We start from the raw sequence: 6,000 nt of genomic DNA on the forward strand, positions 1-6,000 counted from the left end.
ATCATAAAGGTATGACTCTTGCAATTCTATGTCTTTTGAGTATTTCTTAAACGAGTAAAAGTAATGAAAGGCATTCTTTTCAAGTAAATAGGACTTTCTAAACTTTGGGATTTAGATGGGGAAAATTGTAAATCCTCCTTGGTAAGAAAGAAGTTTGGAAACTTCTGTTATACTATTATGACATATTGCCATAATCTTCATGACTTTATTATGAACTTATCACATAGTCATTTAATTAGCAATTTTGACATAAAAGTTTTTACCTTTTTTTAAGTAAGTTTTTTTCATGGTTGTAAAATAAAGACAACTGCAGAAGAAAATGTATAAAACAAGAGGAAGTATGTTGAAGAAACTAAAATCGTCTAGTAATTGGGCCTCTGTGAAATCATCTTTATTAAAATGTCCTTCTGATATTTGCTTTTTGATACACAAATACGTATATGTGTGTATGTCTGTGTACATGTATGCATCTGTGTATGTGTACTTGTTAAATTCAGATTATTATTAATGATCTACTCATTTTTCACTTAACATCACAAATATTTTCTCATACCATTAAAGATTTAGAAAATATTGTGTTTAATGATTCTATAGTTACCCCTTATTTTATTTACCAAATCTGTAGAGTTGGACGTTTACCTGGTTTCTAGTCCATTTGTTCTTTTGGCAAAATAGTTAAGAGCATGATTTCTGCAGATAGGCTGCCTGAGTTCAGATTCCGTTTATACTTTTTCCAGGCTGTGTGACCTTGGTTAATCAATTTAGTTGTCAATGCCTCGGTTTCCTTGCCTATAAAATGGGGACAATGATAATACATATCTCATGAAGCTTTGTGAGGACTAAATTAGTCGATTTGTACAAAGCATTTAGAAAAAAGCATGTAATAAGCACTCCATCAATGTCATCTATTGTAGTTATTGTTGTGGTTGTTATAAACAACGCTTTGAGAAATAAAATCCAAATTTTAGCTTTGATTTATGATTATGTCCTTAGGATACATTATTAGAAAGATTATTAGTGGAGCAAAGGTCTTAGGTGTCATTTTTCCAATTTGTGCACTTTAATTCATGCACAGCTTTAGGAGGAGCCAGCTGTACCTGTTTGTAAATCATTGCAAATATTTTTACTTTTACTTTGAGAGACGTGGAGAGCCACTGAAAGGTTCTGAGCAGAAATGAGATATGATCTGGTATATGATTTTGGAAGTCCAATGCGTTATCCATTGTGCCAGAGAGCCAGTAAGTATATGATATTAAAAGATCACTCTGGCTAACCATGGGGTCCAATGGCAGATCCAATGGTGGAAGACCAGAACAGAGTCTACTAGAGTAGTCCAGGTGAGAGGTGATGGGGATTTGTACTGGAGTCGGTGTGGTGAGTCAGAGAAGGTGAGATTCCGGATATATTTTAACATGTAAAGCCATCAGGATCTGCTGGTTGGCTATGGGATGTAAAGAAAGAGGAGAAACAAGAATCCATTCAAGACTTTTGACTGGAGCCATTGGAAAGATGGAGTTGCCATCAAGTGAGATGAGGAAAGCTGTGGATGGACCAGATTTTGGGGTGAAGATATGGTGCTCATATTTGAAATTCTTGGGTTTAAAATGTTTATTAAACCTCTAAGAGGAGATGTCTAGTAAGAGTATTTGTAGCTGAGTCTGTTTTGGGGACTCATTGTATAATTGATAATCCTCCAAATAAACTTTCAAGTTTGTGAAAAGATACATAATAAAAATGTACTAATTTGAACTTTACATATGTGTTATTAAAACCCAATAATTATTGCACCAATTGTTTTGTACTTAGAACAATAAAATATTTTAATCATTGACATTGTTTAGAATTGCTGGTTCACAGTAACAATAAACAGCAGACTATCTTTTGTTCAGTCTTATTATTATTTTAACATCTTTATTGGAGTATAATTGCTTTATAATGGTGTGTTAGTCTGCTGTATAACAAAGTAAATCAGCTATACATATACATATATCCCCACATCTCCTCCCTCTTGCGTCTCCCTCTCACCCTCCCTATCACACCCCTCTAGGTGGTCACAAAGCACTGAGCTGATCTCCCCGTGCTATGCGGCTGCTTCCCACTAGCTATTTATTTTACATTTGGGAGTGTGTATATGTCAATGGATTTTAAATCCTCCCTCGTATCTTTAACACTCTGACAAGATTGCTCCCACTGCCCCTGCACCTTTGGAACACTGTTGTTTGTAAGGATTCACCTTGCAGGCTCTACCAAAAGCTGAATTTATGGTGAAGTTAATGAAACTTAAGCTGCAGGGCCTGGAAGGGGAAAAGAAAAAGAGAAATAAAAGTAAAGTGTATTAACAACACCTTCTCTTCCTATCAGGTCTCAATAGACAATGTAGGGATATGGCTGAGGGGAAACTGATTTGCGGGAGTGTCAGTTTGGTGTTGCTGGAATATATTTAGAAATTCATAGTTATTTCTTGTGTAGGCATGTTTATGCAAATGCCCTGCATTGTAATAGCCAGGGTTATAATTCACTGACTCACCTGCTATTGTGATGCCATAATGTAGTGACAGAAGATTCTCATATCCTGGTTCTCAGTAGGGACCCTAAAGGGGAAACAGTATGTGAAGGGTACAGGACCAGAAGTTAGTCTGTAAAAAAAAAAAATTCCCTCTCATCATTTATGTAACATTTTAATGGAGAATTCAATCTTTATTGATACCTACTCAAAAATAAAAATTCTATCCTGACAGGAATTCACCCAATAATGCACCATATATAATTATAAATGAGCCATAAAATGCAATTCTTTTCATATTTTTTATGACTTCAATAGAAATTATTCCACCACCAAAAAGCAAGTTGTAATACATATTTTTCTCAAGTCATATAAAAGGAAGAAAGGAATTTCCTATTGCAATAATGAGTAGACTTGTGGATTGTTTGATAATTCAATTAATGATGAGAAATAAGTAATATAAACACATTGGAAAAAATTTAAATTTCTTGTTGATGTGATATAAAATACTGACATGGATAACTTAAAGTTCAGATATTCCACTACTGCCTGAAATCAACAGCAAATAGGTTAGTCAGTGTTATCAATTAAAGAGTATTTAAGATTTGTCATTGAGCAAGACAATTTGAAATACCCTGGAATGTTAAGCTTTCATACATGAAAGAAATTTGGCAATATGTAATCCTACAAACTTATATGACGTTCTCAATGAAATGTTTTAGAGATGAATTTCACTTTTTAAACTAAGAATACTACAGACAAATTTTGGTCAACCATAGTAGATCCAACTACATTTTATTTTTATTCTCTCTATGAAACATAATAAAAATGACTGCCATATGAAGAAGCAATAAAAAAACATACAGCCAAACGTATAGGGGAAAATCTTATAGATGTGCACCAGACAGCAATGTAACAAAAATATTATAATATTTTTCTTGGTTTTTATAATGTTCGTGTTAATTTCCACCATTTAAAATTTTATACTTTGTTTTATTTTTCACTTAAATTAATATTAACCTTTGTACCTGATTTTGTACTGATAATACTGCATCCTTCTCCCCCACCCTTTTATTTTCCTTAAAAAAAGCCCTTAAAATTGTCTATGCTTCAGAAGTTCTGTCTCTTTGAAAAATTTTTATTGAAATATAGCTGATTTAACATGTGTTAGTTTCAGGTATACAGTAAAGTGATTCTTTTATACATATATATAAGTATATATATTCTTTTTTTATATTTTCTTCCATTATAAGTTATTACAAAACACTGAGTATAGTTCCCTGTGCTATATAGTAAGTCCTTGTTGGTTATCCATTTTATATATAGTAGAGTGTATATTTTAATCCCAAACTCCTAATTTATCTTTTTCCCCCCCTCCTCCTCCCCTTTTGTAACCATAGGTTTGTTTTCTATATCTGTGGGTCTATTTCTGTTTTGTAAATAAGTTCATTTGTATCCTTTTTTTAGACTCCATATATAAGTGATATCATGCTATTTGTCTTCCTCTGCCTGGCTTATTTCACTTAGTATGATAATCTCTAGGTCCATCCATGTGGCTGCAAATGGCATTATTTCATTCTTTTTTATTCCCGAGTAGTGTTCTATATATATACACACACACATGTATATATGTATATATACTACATCTTGAAAGGTGTTTGCTTGTTGTTAAGGAGATTCATTTAATCATAAAAGAGTCCTCATGATCCCAGCTACTCAAGCTGGTGGTCAGTGCATCTGGTTTCAAAGAATAAAACAAGAAGGGTTTTCACACAGATTCCATAAGCACATCTGTTTTTTCTAAACCGGATTAAAATGTTTGCTCTTCATAACTGCTGTGATAGTTTTCTTCTCTGATCATTTATCTTTCTTCCTCTCAATGACAATCATTGCTTCCAGCATTGTTTTTGTCCTCATTAATGGAAATATGGTCGTGTATGGATCACACTGAAACTCAGAAAACTCCACTCTTGGACCAAACGAATCAGTGAGGCATTGAACTGCCCAGGGTCATCCTGAGGATTTCAAAACAGAGGCAGCAAAAGCCAGCACCTGGCTATATTATATTAAACCCAAAGACGTCTTTGGGTCTTTTAACTGTCTGAAAGTTCCTTGAGTATCATATAAGTAGAAATAAATTCTGGCTGCTAAAAAAAAAAGAAAAAAAAATGTCAATGCTTCAAAACCCAGATCTGCCTCCGCCACCATCTTGTCCTGAGGCAGTGTCATCAGAATCCACAAGATTAGAGGGAAGCAGGGATTGAGTTGTGCTCTCAGAGTCTTCTGTGGCTTTAGTGAAGTGAGGAAGGTATCCAGAAGTTCCTGTGTTCTCTGGGTGTTGACTGGTGAGCTTGCCGATGAGGGGGCTATGGTGGGGAGAGGTGGCCGAGGCTCTCAGTGCAGACCACTTGGTCCAAGGATGGTGCAGGACTCACAGACTCACCTGGGAGACCATGGCACTAGGTAGCACAGAAGTGGGATCCAGTCACCCAGGGCTGGTGGCTGATGGTCCTCAGACCTTAGAGGAGAGAACCAGGTCCAGATCATGTGTCCCTCTGCCATCTACCATCACCAGTCCCTGCTCCACGTGACCATATCCAGCCCCCTTCCCCAAACCCCAGGCGCCATTTTGGAGAGGACTGCAGGGATGAAAAGAAACTTGACCATGGGAATAAAGATGCAGACCTACTAGAGAATGGACTTGAGGATACAGGGAGGGGGAAGGGTAAGCTGGGACAAACTGAGAGAGTGGCATGGACATATATACACTACCAAACGTAAAATAGATAGCTAGTGGGAAGCAGCCGCATAGAACAGGAAGATCAGCTTGGTGCTTTGTGACCACCTAGAGGGGTGGGATAGGGAGGGTGGGAGGGAGGGAGATGCAAGAGGGAGGAGATATGGGGATATATGTATACATAGAGCTGATTCACTTTGTTATACAGCAGAAACAAACACACCATTGTAAAGCAATTATACTCCAATAAAGATGTAAAAAGAAACTTGAAAAAATGAACATTTACCCATTGCTTGAAGAAACAGTGTAAACTGCTGACTTGCACTACATCTAGGGTGCTCTTCCCAACTTCTCCGTATGTATAGATGGCTTTGTGAGAGATTAGTGACCCAACTGAGGCGTGAAGGCACTCATTTCCTTTGTACATCCGAGTGAAGTGTGAGTAAGCTTGCAACCCTGCCTTACTGTCCAAGAACAACCTTGCCACTCCCCGTGGAGGTCAATAAGGAAAGAATTAGTAGAACAGCTACATGGGGAATGTGGATCGTCTGAGATTTTCACCTACTCCTAACTGGCCACCTTATCCTAGCAGGAATGGCTTCTGCCTTCCAGTGTCATGCCAGAGAATGAGGCCAGGGCTGCAAGTGTTCCTCCTGTAATGCATCGTCTGTTTCAGAGAAGGGGATTGTGATTTGCCTCGCAGAGGATCTCAGCAGTACTTGACTGGCCCAGAGGTAAATAGGGGTTAAGTTACTTAACC

Source organism: Grampus griseus (assembly GCF_964374135.1).
Source record: "Grampus griseus genome assembly, chromosome: 7".
NCBI classification, from domain to species: Eukaryota; Metazoa; Chordata; class Mammalia; order Artiodactyla; family Delphinidae; genus Grampus; species Grampus griseus.